General features: G+C 41.2%; 1 protein-coding gene across 4 annotated transcripts in view; it reads right to left on the reverse strand.

Moving 5' to 3' along the window:
• MPZL1 (myelin protein zero like 1) overlaps positions 1 to 17,235 on the reverse strand; it is an 81,903-nt gene that overhangs the window by 26,788 nt on the left and 37,880 nt on the right.

Raw genomic sequence — 17,235 nt, forward strand, 5'->3', positions numbered from 1 at the left:
TTTAGTAAGAAGACATTTTTACTAGTTCAGTTCCACCTAATATTTAAGTTTTCTTTTGAATTAACAGACTTTAATTTTCAGAGCAGTTTGAGGTTTACACAAAGTAGGTAGTTCCTGGGACTTCCCTGGTGGTCCAGACGTTAAGACTCTGAGCTTCAGCCAAAAAAAAAAAAAGGGAGTTCCATATATTCCCTCTTGCTTCCCCCAAGTTCCAGTTTTCTCTAGTGTTAACACTTTGCATTAGTGTATCACCAACATCCAGAATATTCTATAGCTAGAATCATATAGTTAATGTAGCCTTTTCAGATCGACTTTTCTCATTTAAGCTTCCTTCATATCATTTCATGGCATGACAGACCACTTCATTTTATTGCTGAACAATATCCTTTGTACTTAAGTTTCTCAGTTCATCTACTGAAGGACATCTCATCATGCTTCTCTGATGCTATTTTTAATGATGTGGAGGCCATATTTTTAACTCTTTAAATGGTTCTTATATTCACCTCCTACATTTCAATTTATATCAGGTTGATCTTTTCTCATCTTCCATATTTAAACCAATTTAAACTGTTCTAGGTAAGAGATCACTTTATTTTAAAGCCATGTTCATTATGTAACACACTCTTTTCCTGTATTTAAGGGGGAAAAAAGCGTAACATATCTTGTGTTCATTAATGAAATCTTCCCTACCATTGAATTTCAGTGTGTCAGATAACATGTGTACTCAAGAAATAACTAACCACATTGAGTCACATATTCCTCTCCTCATTGCATTTTTCAGTTAGCCTAAGCCCGGAAAGTAGTAATTAAAATGTCTTATCATTTCAAGATTTACAATCAGAGGCAACTGCAGGAATTATTAAGGACTGTTGCTAAGATAAAATAATCTTCACCTCAAAAGAAACTCTTTCATGGACTAAATGAAGATTAGAAAGAAACTAATTTGGCCTAAAAGTGGAAACAGAGTTAATACAGAAAAGATGAAAAACACCCATTTTCAAAATAAGATATTTTTTAAAGAAATATTTGGGAGAGAATCCCTATCTACAGTGTTCCAATTATTCTTAGAATGTAATAGATGAGTAGAATAAGGAAGGGTATTGTCACGCGGGACTGATGGTCATTTTCAGAATTTTTTCTTCCTGAGGTCTTTATGACTCCAGGCCAAGGAGAGCAGCAGTACTCCCCCATTCTCCCCAACTATCTTCCAAATGTTTATTCTCAGGACACAATGGACACTTTTGGCCATTCTTCTAAATAAACTGATAGCCACACTGAATCAAGTAGATTTTTTTCTGCTAAAGAGGGTGGATTATTATTATAGAGAACAACAGATTATTATTCGTGGTCCAAACCTCAAAACAAGACCTTCTTTTAAGCAAGAAGCAAACAAAAGACACCCCGTGCTATTGTGGGTAGGCAGAAAAGCAGCCCCAGGGCACTTGAGCTCAGAATGAAGGACAAAGCACAAGACGACAATCTGACTTACTCCAGGAAGCAGCACTGGTTTGTGACCCTTATTTACTCTGTGATTGTGACTAGTTTTCTCCACTGTGAGGAGCACTGCAAGGCAAGTCACAGTCTGTAAAATCAATAAATTAAGTTTCTCAACGATTTTCTCAAACAAGATCCCTGCTACAAGGTCTAGCTGCAAGAACTGTTACCCTGAGAAGTTATTTAAAGATGGAACTAGGCCAAGGGCCCAAGTTTACAGTCATGTAATTTTGACCAAAAGACCAACCAAATCCCTAAATGAGTTTTTAGACAATCTGTTCAAGACAGACAATTATGTCAAAACTGGTTAAAAAACAAATGGCTTTTAAAAACAACAACATATCATCACTCTGGCTAATTTGGACATGTAGTTTTTAGAGTCAGGAAAATCAATTCCAACTCCAGCCAGTCAGCTAGTTGCAGAAAAATAAAATAACTTCATACATAGCTAGTTAACCTCCTCTTATCCCTGACTCTCTCTTACTCCTTTTGTAATTCTTAGAGATTCTGTTAGTCATAGGAAGAAACTCCCCAAACCCTGGTCTCTTTATCTTCTTTTTTCCAATAATCTTGTCCTCAGGCTTATCCCAGCTACTAATTCCCATAAGCATAGCCTAGATGGGGCTTCTCCGCCATGGCACTACTGACGGTCAGGCCAGATTAGTCTTTGTTGTGGAGGCTCTCCTGTGCATGGATGTTTAGCAGCATCCCTGACCTCCACCAGGTGTCTGAAGTATCTTCTCCCCTTCCAGTTGTGACAACCAACAATGTCTTCAGGCAACCACAGATTTCCCCTATTCAGGGGTAAGTTGCTCCTGGTTGAGAACTGCTGCCCCAGATCCTATCATCAATACCTGTGCCCCCTCCACAATCTTATTTCAGGCTCTCTACCTCTGATCTTTCCAGAACATTTCCTCCAAAACCCTGATTTTATTGAATCCTTCAGCCACATTAAAACCCAGAATCCATCAGTCCTGCAACCCTTTTACAGTCTCATCCATTCTGCATCTCTACCAGGGCAGCTGATCACAGATGGAGAAAAGCACACAATCCCACTGACTGGGCTTCCCCTTAAACCCATGACCATTAACGTCAAACAGGACTCTTAATGGTGCCGAGCAATCCTCCCACATCCCCTCTCCGTCAAGGATCCACTTTCCTAAATGACTACTTTATGCCTTCTCTTTAACCTCAACCGGGGACCGCCCCCGCTGCTTCTGCTCAGCTAATGACCGTGCTGCCTGTTTCCGTGAGAAAACAGAATCGGAAGAGAAGCTCTCCGTGTCCCCAACCATATCCTACCCTCCCTCCGCCTGCATCTGTGGCCTGTCCTTCCTCTGCAGGAAATGTGTGTGCCCCTCTCCACTGTGCGCTGCGTCTCATCTCTCAGTCACCTAGAGACACTGATCTAGCAACTCTCGCTTTTTCTCCTGAGTTTTTCATTCTCTACTGAGTTACTGTCATCAGCCATAGAACTACATACATTTATATAGTATTTATTATTCTATATATACTATATACTTTAGCGGAAAAAAATCTTGACCCTGCATTGCCCCCCAGGTAAGATCTCTTTGCCCTCTTCTAATCTACAAATCTTAAAATAACTGTCCACAGTCACTGTGCCCATCTCCCTCCTCCCATTTTCTCTTGAATAAACCCTGTTCAGACTTTCATCCCCAGCACTCCACTAAAACGGTTCTTGTTAAGAAATCCAATGACTTCCATGTGGCTAAACTGACAGTTAATTCTCAATCTCATCTTATTGACTGAACTACATTAGATACAATTGATCACTCCCTCCTTGGAACAATTCCCCCCCCCCCCCCCAATTTGGTATTAGTATCTCATCCCTTTTGATTCTCTCATCAGCTCCTCCTTTTCTAGTCCCCTGACCTCTATATGCTAGATGGCCCCAGATCATCCCTCTGAACTCTTAAAAATCTTTTTAAATTTTGGCTGCACTGGGTCTCTGTTGCAGCCCAAGGGGGCTTCTGTTATTGTGGAGCTCAGGCTAGAGAGCACATGAGCTCAGGAGCTGCAGGACATGGGCTTAGTTGCCCTGCGACATGTGGATTCATAGTTCCGTCCAGGGGTCGACCCCGTGTCCCCTGCGCTAAAAGGTGGATTCTTAACCACTGGACCACCAACGAAGTCCCTCACCCCTCTGACCTCTTATCTAGTCATTCTCTTGGTGACCTCATCTAGTTTCAGGGCTTTAAATATCTCCTAAATGCCGATGACTCCCGTGTACACACACACACACAAACATACATATGCAAGTGTTTACCCAACAATGTCACTTGAATCTAACTGGCATCTTAAATTTAACAATGTAAAGATGATTCCCACTTCCAAATCTGCCCTCCACTTTAATAAGTGACAACTCCAGCCTTCCAGTGGCTGAGGTCAAAACTCTGGACACCTTTCTTTCTCACAATTTACCTCTAAGCCATCACAAAACATGTGTCTCCACTAAAAATATATCTAGAAATGGAGCTCTGCATGCTCTTCCAGTGCTACCATCTTGGTCCATTCCACCATCATCTTTCACTTGGGTTATTTCTGTGACTTCCTAAGCTGGTTCTCTCTTCCACCCTCAGCCACTTAACTGCAGCCAATACACAGGTCAGAGAGATCTTGGCCTCTCTGATCTTATCACTCTACACAAAGCGCTCCAAGGATTCCCCACATCAACCAGGATCAGGTCTGAGCACTCACAGTGGCTCATAGAGCCCAGGGTAAGCGAGCCCCGACCACCTCTCAGACTTCATCTCATCTCCTGCACTTTCCCCCAAACATGCTGAGTGGTCACCCCACCGCCTGGCCGTGCCTCTGCCTCTGCCCGTGGTGAGCCCCAGGACAGAGAACAGCACGGATGAGGAGATGGGAAGTCGTCATGCATGAGAACGAAGAAGGGCCATCAGCCGAGAGAACTGCTAGGAGTAAGGTACTCTGCACAGCTGATCTCACGGAGAAGTTTCAGCAGAGATTTACACTGCGTGTGGTAACATGCACATCAAAGAATCCCGAAGTGCTTATAGCAGTTTCTGATCAGCTGTGAGGAACCCCTTAGAAAGTTTCTCCTGTGTGGGGGAAGAGAAAGGAAAACATAGATCTCCTTCTCAGACTACATTCCATGTAGCCCAAGCCAGGGATGAATTCACTGGATTCTTAAACAATTGGAAATGGTTTGCTTTGTTCAGCCTTTTTTTTTTTTTAAAGTGACTAGGAGTATTATGGAAGTACATAGTAAAATTATTCATAGAAGAGAGTTTTAAGGGGCTAGTTAAAATGGCTCAAGAATGCAAATATAAAGAACACTGAGATGTAGAGAAACTATTGTTCTAATCCACGTCATCCCATGTCACTGTAGACTGGACTCCCAGTCTGAATAAGACATTACATAGGTATTTTTTAGGCTTCAGATTTACGATTATGGAATAGTGACAAAAATCATTGTGAAAAGTATTAAAATTGTGGTTTAAAAACTCATTGCTAGGGGGAAAGGTCTCCTGCTGATTCCTGGAAAAACCTTGCCTCAGGAATAAAAACATAGAAATGAAATAAAAAGATTAAGTAATATGCACATGTTTTTACAACTGGCCAACTTTGTATTCTGAGTTACATATTAACTTACAGATAAACTTCAGAATGGAAACCAGAGCTGTTCTGATGTGCTCTAGGAAATAAATTTCTAAATAAACTGCTGCTGCTGCTTAGTCACTTCAGTCATGGCTCCTCTGTCCATGAAATTCTCCAGGCAAGAATACTGGAGCTGGTTGCCATTCCCTCCTCCAGGGGATCTTCCCAACACAGGGATTGAACCGGGGTCTCCTGCATTGCAGGCAGATTCTTTACCACTGAGCCACCAGGGAAGCCCTGTAAATGAACTATGTTGCCACTCAAATTTTCAATTTGAAAATATATTTTGAAGATCATTATCACTCCACTCAGCAGTGGGGTGATAATGATCTTCAAAATATATTTTCAAATTGAAAACACCTGCAAAATCATTTGACAAATAATCACAAAGTTGTGAAATCAACTTGCTAAGGGTCATTTCTACAGTAGTCAAATACAATACCCAAAACTTGATATTCTTCCATTTTGGATGGAAACCTGAGCAGTTTAGGGGGAAAGGGGGTACAAATACAGAATACAAACAACATCCATCACAACCACAAAGAAGAAAAGCAAATTCAAGAATGTTTGCCCAAAGAGCTACTCCTGTTATGATCTATTTCAAATGATTGAAGTAATACAATGTCAATCATGTCTCCCAACTAACATGTCAATATGCCCTTTAACACCAGTAAACTCTGATACCACAAAATCATTTTAAATGCACTGGAGTAGCATTACTACGAACTAATTGCCTGGTTTAAAATAACAATGTTTTCACTGTTATTGTTGAAGCAATTCCTTGTCTTGTTAATGCTGGATCCATGGGTAGTACCCTGGTTTGTAAAAACCTTACCCTTTTAACAAACGCTGTTAAAGTTTTCCTTGAAATTGAAAGGCTTTTGTTTCGACATTTTTTTTAAGCCCTTTGATGTTACCAGTATATTTTCCTCTTTAAAAGAGTACAATCAAGCAATCTAACAGCTTTCTGGCTTATTTCTTGTCTGCTGTTGGTCCACGGTGACAGTCTGATATTGTAATATATCCTAGCACAAGCATAAATATGACTTATTAAAACACAGTAAAAGAGAGGGACGAGAGAGAACACTGAACACAAAATTAAGACTAGCGGTCCTGACTGTAACAGGGTGGCCAGGGCAGGATGTGTGCAGCCCACACTACTGGTTGTGTTTAATTTCTTAGGCTAGGTAGTGAGGGCATGGGAGCTGGGGTTTGTTTGTTTGGGCCACACGGTCTGTGCAAGGCATGTGGGATATTATTTCCTTACCCAGGGATTGAACCCATACCCCCTGTAGGGGACGCTCTTAACCACCGGACCACCAGGGAAGTCCCCATGGGAGCTCGTTTTTAATGTGCACTCCGAAAAGTGTATCCACATGCATGCGCTCACGTGGGTGCACACACACACACACACACACACACACACACACACACACACACACACACACTCTTTCTTTTGTATATATTTTATTTCTCATAATAAAAACTGTTTACCTTTAAAGAGAGAAAGGAAGGTATCAGTAGGTATTTAGAGATCACTTATTTAATTCCCAAATGCTCCAGTGAAAGCATCCAGCTCACGCTGCTCTCCCAGTGTGGCTGTGACTCCCTGGGCGGATGAAGGGAAGTCAACAGGCCGTGTGTGTCGGCAGAAACAAGGCCGGTGCCAAGTCAGAGGCCAGTCTGCGGCCAACGAAGGCGGCCTTCTGCCATGCATCACGGCTGTTCTGGCTCTGCCTCAGCTTGGTGGCACAAGGTAAGGAGAGGCTACAAAAATATACTCTATTCAAGGAGCCATAAGTATTAATAAATTAAGCTATTCGTCAGGAACATGCAGTTATAATTCAGGCCACAATCTAAACAAAAGTGACTTCCTCCCCATGCCTGCCCCACAGGCCTCACCTGTGCCGCTTCACATCCTGCCTTTCCCCTCAAGGCACCCTCACCCTCCACAGGGGCCAGCTGCCCGCCAGGGGCTGGTCCTCCTCTGTTTACCAAGCCATGCCTGCCCGTCAGTGTGCTGACTGTCTGAATGGTGAGGGGGAAATGAATGGATTAAAGAAATGAATCAGAGACCAAACTCGACTCATTTGAGCTCAGCCATAAAAAATTATACTTGCTTCACAAACAATGGCCTCAGCATAATGCCCAAGACAAAACTGCAGAGATTACTCAGGGTTAAGTTTGGAGGCTGACATCATCTTAGAGGAAGCTTAGATACACAGCTTTCCTCCAAGAGTCACCTTCCTATTTAGATGAGAAAATCCCAAAGGCAATTCATCTTCTGAAATGTTCAATTAAAAAAAAAAAAAAGTTATGTGCTATCACTAACACACAGGATCACCAGGTTCCCCTCAGAGTTGATTCCTTCCACTCACGATTGATGGTGAACTGGCCACATCTCTACCCTTAACCTTTTTGCACCAACAAAGACCTTTCTGTTTCTCAAATGAGAGATTCAAAAGGTCCTGAATCAGACCAGTCATTGCACTGATCACTTGATTCCTTAAAGCACTGGCATTTCTTGCTTGCCCTCCTCTATGTATGCACTGTTCATCTTTCTTTCCTTGCCATGGCTTTCCTTCTTTCAATCAACCATTATTCTTTCAAACCATGCTGGGACTCGGCTTCTGCCCTGAGTGGACTGACAGTCACGTGGAGACAAATGAACAAACATCTGCAGTACAGTGGCAGAGGCACCTGGCCCAGCTGCGGGGATGTACCCAGAATGGCTTAGAGACAGAGCAGTTTCCACCAAAGTCCAAAGTCTCCAATCAAGCAGTCAACACAAACGCTACAACCTGAACTGTATCTTCTGTGTCCAAATATTTGTCCAAAATTGTCAAAACATTTCTCAGTTTTTAGCAAGCAAGTGAAAATAAGACACTTTGGGGAAGAAATCAGATCATTTTACTTCTGACGGAGTATAGTGGACTAAATGTTCAGCATAAAAAACATGTTGTAAGCTCCGGAGGCATATCCATGGATAACAGAATAACACTCTCACATGCTCTGTATTTCCCAAGTGCTGAAATGGCAAAAGACCAAGCAAAAGGCCACTGTACTGTAAATCTATATTTCCAAACTCTCAAATTTATATTATTAGAAGGCCTACAATATATTAGAAGATATTTGATCCAAAATGTCATCTAAGCCAAAAAAGGCTAATATAAAATATTTTAAGAACAGCAAAACAAAAGTATGTGCCTATAGTTGATTGCAAGGAGGATATTCCTTGTCTCCAAAATAAGACAAAAAGAAAAAGAGCAACAGCAAACCACCACTTCAGTGCTCACTATGGGTTAAACATTATCAAACTCTGGTACATTTATTATTTTCCAACATCACTGTTGACTATTATCTGTTGGATGGAAGCTCAGAGAGGCAAAAAACTTGCCCAAGTGACTTATTCAGCAGTTGCAGAACCCTCAGATCCAAAGCCTAGCTCTGTTCACTATGCTATTTATCAACCTTTAACAAAGTCCTAATATTATTCAAACAAAAATTTTACAGGGAACCCCATACACAATGAAGATAGGGGTAGTTTTCATACACAAGTCAGACAAGAAGTACTCAAAACTTACTATAATAAATAAGTTCCAGAAGTAGAACACAACACAATGGTTCCAAACCTTGTTTATATTTTGGAATCACCTAGAGAGCTTTGAAAAATAGTGATGTCTATTGAAACAACGCTGTCTGATATTGTACCAATGGATATATGTCATTATACATTTATCCAAACCCACAGAATGTACAATACCAAGAATGCAAACGATGGACTTTGACTGATTATGATGTGTCGATGCAGGTTCACCCATTGTAATAAGCGTGCCACCCTGGTGGGGATGTTGATAACGAGGAGGCTATGCACGTGTGGAAAGCACAAGGAATATGGGTACATGGCTACGTGCTCAGTTGTGTCTGACTCTTTGCGACCCCGTGTGCTGTTGCCTGCCAGGCTCTTCTGTCTATGGAATTTTCCAGGTAAAAATACTGGAGTGGGCTGTCATTTCCTACTTCAGGGATCTTGCCAACTCAGGGATCAAACCCACACTTCCTGCCCTGGCAGGCGGATTATTTACCATTGCACCCCCTGGGAAGCCCGGTATATGGTTATACAACCTCCCCATTTTTCTGTGAAAAATACAGTCTATTTAAAAAATACTGGTGCCTATGTCCTGCCCCTACTCCCAGGGATTTTGATTTAATTAGTATATTTGTGGCCTAGGCATCACGATTTTTAAAATGCCCTCAGGGGCTTCCCTGGTGGCTGTGGTTCAGATGGTAAAGAAGCTGCCTGCAATGCAGGAGACCCAGGTTCAACCCATGGGTTGGGAAGATCCCCTGGAGAAGAAAATGACAACCCACTTCAGTACACTTGCCTGGAGAATTCCATGGACAGAGGAGCCTGGTGGGCTACAGTGCATAGGGTCACAAAGAGTCAGATATGACTGAGCAACTAACACACACACGGGTGATTCTAAACTTGTAACCACCATCCAACACACCAATGAGATGTTGGATTCTACTTACGATACTATAATAAAAAAGACTATGCTGAAGCAGATGAGCCAAGCCTTGCCTGGCATTTAATTGAATGTAGGCCAAAGCAAGTTGATCTGTAAAATACATATTAGTGTACATGCGTGGATCTGAAGCTTTCAAAAGATGTGGCAGTGCTCTATTGCACTGTTAAATGCACACTCACAAGTTTAAATGTACACATAGAAATTACAAAATCCTGCTTTATTCTGAAGAATGCACTCACTGCAGGAGTTAACATGGTGGCAGTATCCAAAGTCCCCAAATTATGTATATAATTTAATGTCTGGCATGCTATTCCTTATTATTATTTTAATTGTTAAAAATATACTTTAGAGGGCTTCCCTGGTGGTCCAATGGCTAAGATTTTGCGCTCCCAATGCAGGGGGCCGGGATTGATCCCTGGTCAGGGGACTAGATCCCACATGCTGCAACTAAGACGCAGAACAGCCAAATAAATAAATAAAATAATTACTTTATAATCTTTATATATACACACATATATGTGTGTATGTGTGTGTGTATATATACATGTGTGCTAAGTTGCTTCAGTCATATCTGACTCTTTGCGACCCTATGGCTGGTAGCCAGTCAGGCTCCTCTGTCCATGGGGTTCTCCAGGCAAGAATACTGGAGTGGGTTGCCACACCCTCCTCCAGGGGATCTTTCTGAACCAGGGATTGAACCCAGGTCTCTTATGTTTCCTGTACTGGCAGGCAGGTTCTTTATCACTAAGTCCACCTAGGAAGCCCTAGCGCCACCAGGGAAGCCCACACACACACACACACACACACACACATATATATACACACACATGTACATACACACTTCAGAATCAAACAAAATGTACATCAAACATTTGGAAATTCTAAAGTACTGTTCCTGAAATCCCCTAGAAGTCTACTGATGAGAGCTTGAAACAACGCTTATCTGCTTGGTTTTTGAGAAATTCAGGTTTAAGTGTATAAAACCAGGGTCTACTATCATAGCAACCTGAAGCTGGACAAACAGACTAACCACATTTTTGTTTGTTTGTTTTCGTAAACTTTAAACTTTTTTTTAAAATGTTGGGTGTGCCCGATTTTTTAAATGTTGGGGCACACCCAATTAACAATGTTGTGGTAGTTTCAGGTGGACAGCGAAGGGACTCAGCCACACATATACATGTATCCATTCTCCCCAAACTGCCCTCCTATCCAGGCTGGCACCTAACACTGAGCAGAGTTCCACGCGCTATACAATACGTCCTTGTTGGCAATCCATTTTAAACACAGCAGTGTGTACATGACCTTCCCAAAGTCCCTAACTATCCCTTCCCTGGCAACCATAAGTTCGTTATCTAAGCAGACCAACCACATTTTAACCACACAGGGGGAAATGAATTAAATGAGGGAGGAAATATTCAACCTTTATAGGGCCACAGGTATGTATTGAAAGAGCTGATCTTACCTGGTGATTCTTTGGGCAGGTTCTGAATTAAATGCAAATTTGTCCATGCTAGTTTTTAATTTAAAACCCAGTTTAAAAGCTCCCTTATTTGCTTCCAAGCTTTTCAAAGCGACATCCTCCTTCTCCTGCTTTATATTTGGTGAGGGCGATTGCTGGTGGGCTGGTATTAGCTTGCTCTTGCTTCCTTCAACATGCCATGCAGCTGGCACATTTCTGGGCACCGTTGGGAATGAGGCCACCTCTGAAATCCTACAGAATCCTGACTCCACCTAAACAGGACTTCAGGAAAAATCTCCCTGATCTGACCACCTCTTGCCCCCCACTACTCAATATTTCTTGCATGCCCCTCTACAACTGCAGTCTACTGAAGCTGCACTTTCAAGTGAGAAGCCAAAGCTTTTTGATACTTAGTCCTGCAATTGTCCTGAACTTCACTATGACTCAAGACTCTGAAAGAAAGAACCTCATCTTCTTTGCCCTGTGTGTACCCAACACCGGAGACAGTTCCTGGTGGTCACAAAGTTCTCAGGAACATTTAAGGAGTAAGCAGACAGGTTGCATTTTTAGGATTCCTATAATGTGAAGCTTTGGTTAATGAAACGTATAAGTACCCTTGAAAAAGAGAAGAAAGAAACCAAGTTGCCCTAAAATGGAAATCTAATTCCACTCAAACTCTCTGGCTCTTAGAAAAATCTGGCAAAACAGTTCAGATTAATTAGTACAAATTTACAACTCCCCAAAGAGTTCAAGTGTAAATGCTTACCCTTGGAAAGAAGTAAAATACAAGACAAGAATGAAAATATGTGCCCTCTTTCCTGTTGAGATTCAGGCTTTGTTAAAATAAAACAAAGACAGTAACATCAATTAAAGAACTGACTTATTATAGCAAATAAGTGCTAGGTTCTGCGGGGATGCAGTCTCATTAAATACTATGCACATATACAAACATACAAGAATGTATACAGCAAATATTAGACGCATACAGCATGCAGAGTCAGAGCATAAGGGAGGACACAGAACAGCCCTCCAAACAAGGCTTACAGGCTGCCTGATCTGTATTTTATTTCCTGTTTATACCACCTTATCGTCCCTAGAAAAGTTCCTATAAAGCATCTCCCTAAAGTAGCAAATAGACTACATGTAGTTAATTAAAGTTGAAGTTTGAGAAATGAAGAGGTCAGGGAGTATTTTAGGGAAAATACACTAGAATTTTATCTAGAATGCTGAGAAGAATCAAGACAGATAGGAAAAGCACTTTGCAGAGACAGAAAAGCATGAGACACTGTTTCAAAACGGATTGTGTAGATTAGTTTGGCCAGAGTAGAAGACAATGTTATAGCTGAAAGGGGGGACTTGCCTGGAAGCACAGTGGAAAAGAACCTGCTCGCCAACGCAGGGGACACAGGTTCGATTACTGGTCCGGGAAGATTCCACGTGCCTTGGAGCAACTAAGACGGGGTTCCACAAGTACTGAGCCCGACTCCAGAGCCTGAGCGCTGCAACAAGCCACAGCAGTGAGAGGCCTGAGCGCCACAGCTGCAGAGGAGCCCCGGCTCACCACAACTGAGAAAGCCCTTGCACGACAACGAAGATCCGGTGCAACCAGAAATAAGTAAAAGGACTGCAAAATAATAATAAAGTTGAAAGGGTAAGCTGAGAGGCTGGCACCTCATCCTGTGAGCAAATGGGCAACACTGCATATTTTTAAGTTGGGCAATAAGGTAAAAGTGGGCTTCTTGGCAGAGATGTGAAGAAACACAGAAAAATGAAGAAAAGGAGAGGCATTTTGAATATTTTCTCAAACAATTTTTGTTTTGTTCATTCTGCCCCCAACACTGGACAAAAAGTAGAAAAACTCCTCTAAATCTTCCAAAGCAACAATACTACTAAAAAACCAAATTATTTTTATATTTATTAACCTACAAATTGACTTTAGATACATAAAGGATATTTTTAAAAACTAAGAATTGTACATATATAATTTCTTTGAAATAATTAATAGTAAGGAATTCTACATAATCATTGGAGAAGGCACAGGCACCCCACTCCAGTACTTTTGCCTGGAAAATCCCATGGACGGAGGAGCCTGGTGGGCTACAGTCCATGGGGTCTCGAAGAGTCGGACACGACTGAGTGACTTCACTTTCACTTTTCACTTTCATGCATTGGAGAAGGAAATGGCAACCCACTCCAGTGTTCTTGCCTGGAGAATCCCAGGGATGGAGGAGCCTGGTGGGCTGCCATCTATGGGGTCGCACAGAGTCAGACACGACTGAAGCAACTTAGCAGCAGCAGCTACATAATCATATTTGTCATATGGTTGCCAGTTTCAGTTTCTTGAGGTTATTTTTTGACAGCATAACCATTTTGATGAAAATCTTGCTAAAATGTATTATTTTTCTTCTATCTTCATAAAAAGATAACACAGTGAGTGAAGATTTGCAGAGAAACAATATTTACATAGTTGTGAAGCATTCCTCCACAAGATAGGTATTAACCAGAGGGGAAAAGTAGTTCCTTTACAGTGGAGAAATAGGGCAGGTACCGTGAAAATGCAGTGAAAGTGCCTAGTCCTAACCACTGGCCTTCATGCATGCCTGCTAAGGCACTTCAGTTGTGCCGTGACCCTAAGGACGGTAGCCCACCAGGCTCCTCTGTCCATGGGCTTCTCCAGGCAGGAATACTGGAGTGGGTTGCCATGCCTTCCTCAGGGTCTTGTAGTCTTTAGGAAATACACATTAAAGTATTTAAGGATAAAGGTGGCACCGCCCACCCTCCACAGTATTAAAGGATAAAGTACCAACATTTCTGCTGTTTTTACATAGTTGAAAGATATACATACAAGGATTAAGAAAATGTAATAAAATATGAACATTTGAGATACCTGGTTGAACAGTAGACGGTATTCTTTGCATTCTTTCACTACTTTTCTGTAAGTCTAAAATTATATCAAAATAAAGATGAAAAGTGTGAAGTCAAGTGGGCCTTAGAAAGCATCACTACGAACAAAACTAGTGGAGGTGATGGAATTCCAGTTGAGCTATTTCAAATGCTGAAAGATGATGCTGTGAAAGTGCTGCACTCAATATGCCAACAAATTCGGAAAACTCAGCAGTGGCCACAGGACTGGAAAAGGTCAGTTTTCATTCCAATCCCAAGGAAAGGCAATGCCAAAGAATGCTCAAACTACCGCACAATTGCACTCATCTCACATGCTAGTAAAGTAATGCTCAAAATTCTCCAAGCCAGGCTTCAGCAATATGTGAACCGTGAACTTCCTGATGTTCAAGCTGGTTTTAGAAAAAGCAGAGGAACCAGAGACCAAATTGCCAACATCTGCTGGATCATGGAAAAAGCAAGAGAGTTCCAGAAAAACATCTATTTCTGCTTTATTGACTATGCCAAAGCCTTTGACTGTGTGGATCACAATAAACTGTGGAAAAGTCTGAAAGAGATGGGAATACCAGACCACCTGACCTGCCTCTTGAGAAATCTCTATGCAGGTCAGGAAGCAACAGATAGAACTGGACATGGAACAACAGACTGGTTCCAAATAGGAAAAGGAATACGTCAAGGCTGTATATTGTCACTCTGCTTATTTAACTTATATGCAGAGTACATCATGAGAAACGCTGGACTGGAAGAAACACAAGCTGGAATCAAGATTGCCAGGAGAAATATCAATAACCTCAAATATGCAGATGACACCACCCTTATGGCAGAAAGTGAAGAGGAACTCAAAAGCCTCTTGATGAAAGTGAAAGTGGAGAGTGAAAAAGTTGGCTTAAAGCTCAACATTCAGAAAACGAAGATCATGGCATCCGGTCCCATCACTTCATGGGAAATAGATGGGGAAACAGTGTCAGATTTTTTTGGGGGGGCTCCAAAATCACTGCAGATGGTGACTGAAGCCATGAAATTAAAAGACGCTTACTCCTTGGAAGGAAAGTTATGACCAACCTAGATGGCATATTCAAAAGCAGAGACATTACTTTGCCAACAGAGGTTCATCTAGTCAAGACTATGGTTTTTCCTGTGGTCATGTATGGATGTGAGAGTTGGACTGTGAAGAAGGCTGAGCGCCAAAGAATTGATGCTTTTGAACTGTGGTGTTGGAGAAGACTCTTGAGAGTCCCTTGAACTGCAAGGAGATCCAACCAGTCCATTCTGAAGGAGATCAGCCCTGGGATTTCTTTGGAAGGAATGATGCTAAAGCTGAAACTCCAGTACTTTGGCCACCTCATGCGAAGAGTTGACTCATTGGAAAAGACTCTGATGCTGGGAGGGATTGGGGGCAGGAGGAGAAGGGGACAACAGAGGATGAGATGGCTGGATGACATCACTGACTCGATGGACGTGAGTCTGAGTGAACTCTGGGAGCTGGTGATGGACAGGGAGGCCTGGAGTGCTGCGATTCATGGGGTCACAAAGAGTCAGACATGACTGAGCGACTGAACTGAACAGAACTGAAAGATGAAAAATAAATACATTACTTAGTTGAAATTTTGGCTTACTCTTTGGTAACTCAGGACTTCTGTGGACAGCAAGAACACTATTAATTTAGTTTTACCCTCTGGGGCCACTCAGATATGTAGGACTACTTGCCTCTATCCAGTTGCCTCCAGTCATGATTATTTTTCAACTTTTGTACATTAAAATTTAAAAATTTTCTTACAATTATCATTCCAATCAATTGTCAGTATTGCTGACTGCAGTTTGCCTTCAGCATACCCTATTCCACCTCCTGATTAACTGCTCTAATCTATTACAGGCTTGGAAATTCACCTAGTTCATATTTATTTTACAGATGAAAAGACTCTAGTCCAGAAAGGGTAAGGAACTTACTGAAGGTATTCATTATCATCAAGAACAGAAAAAGGATTTGAACAATTCCAAAATACTTTTTGTGACATCATGCTAATTTGACTGGTGCATAAAATAAGAGGAAATTGTCTCTTAATAAAGAACTGTGTTATACTGAGGTCAGACTTGTGGTTGCCAAGGGGGAAGGGGGAAAGAAGAGGGATGGATAGGGAATTTGGGGTTGGTAGATGCAAATTATTACATTTAGAATGGATAAACAAGGTCCTACCGTAAAGCACAGGAAACTATATAGAATCTGATGGGATAAAAAAAGAATGTATATGTGTGTACAACTGAGTCACTGTTGTACAGCAGAGATTGGCACAACATTGTAAATCAACTTTTCTTCAATAAAAAAAAATTTTTTAATTAAAAGAAAAAAAAAGGAACTGTGTTATAAGTAAGGCTCAGGAACTATAAGGTGTGGGCTTTATCATATTAGCTGTCCCTTGGCCTTTTTGCTTACCTTCAAATGGCCAGACAAGCCTTTGCAGATTATCAAAGTGTTGAGTACATTGCAAGATTTCCTCCAAACTTATTGTTTATTTAAAAAAGAAACCCACATGTTTCAAAATCTCCAGATATTTTACTGCTTACTGAATAGCTGGCTAAATTGCCCAAAGCTTAGATTATTATCCACCTATATTCATATACACAAGAGACAACCACAGAAGAGCAAAAGGAGGACATATGCTAAGTCATCTGTAAACAAATATAGTATAAAATGTATAACAAGATTTTAGAGCACTCTGTTCCTCCAAAAGTATTTTTACAGATATTTTCTGATAGCTGAAAGAATCTTCCGCCTCCTGACTTACTGTAAACATCTAATGGAGTGAACGCTCTTGAAATAATTCCTTGGGATCACTCCCCTCAGAGGACTGGCATTTACTCAAAGGCTTCTGAATGATAAGAACGGCTTAGAACAACAAAGTCTGTCAAGTGGTTGAAACTGCCATTACGAGGAAGCTAGTATGAAACGTTTCAAGCCACAAGACATTTTGGAATAATTTCCAAACCCAAATGTTTATATAAACGTCCAATTTAATAAATCTATATAGGAAACTACCCTGGTATCATAAGAATGAGGAAGTTCTTTAGAGCTGAAATGAAATAATCTCCAAGACATATTAAGAGAAAAAAGCAAAAGGTAGACACACCATATATAAAAATTAACTCAAACTGTATCACTGACTTGAATGTAAGAACTAAAACTATAAGACAGCATAGTTTTTAGGTATG

The sequence above is a fragment of the Bos taurus genome, chromosome 3 (assembly GCF_002263795.3).
Source record: "Bos taurus isolate L1 Dominette 01449 registration number 42190680 breed Hereford chromosome 3, ARS-UCD2.0, whole genome shotgun sequence".
Lineage (NCBI taxonomy): Eukaryota > Metazoa > Chordata > Mammalia > Artiodactyla > Bovidae > Bos > Bos taurus.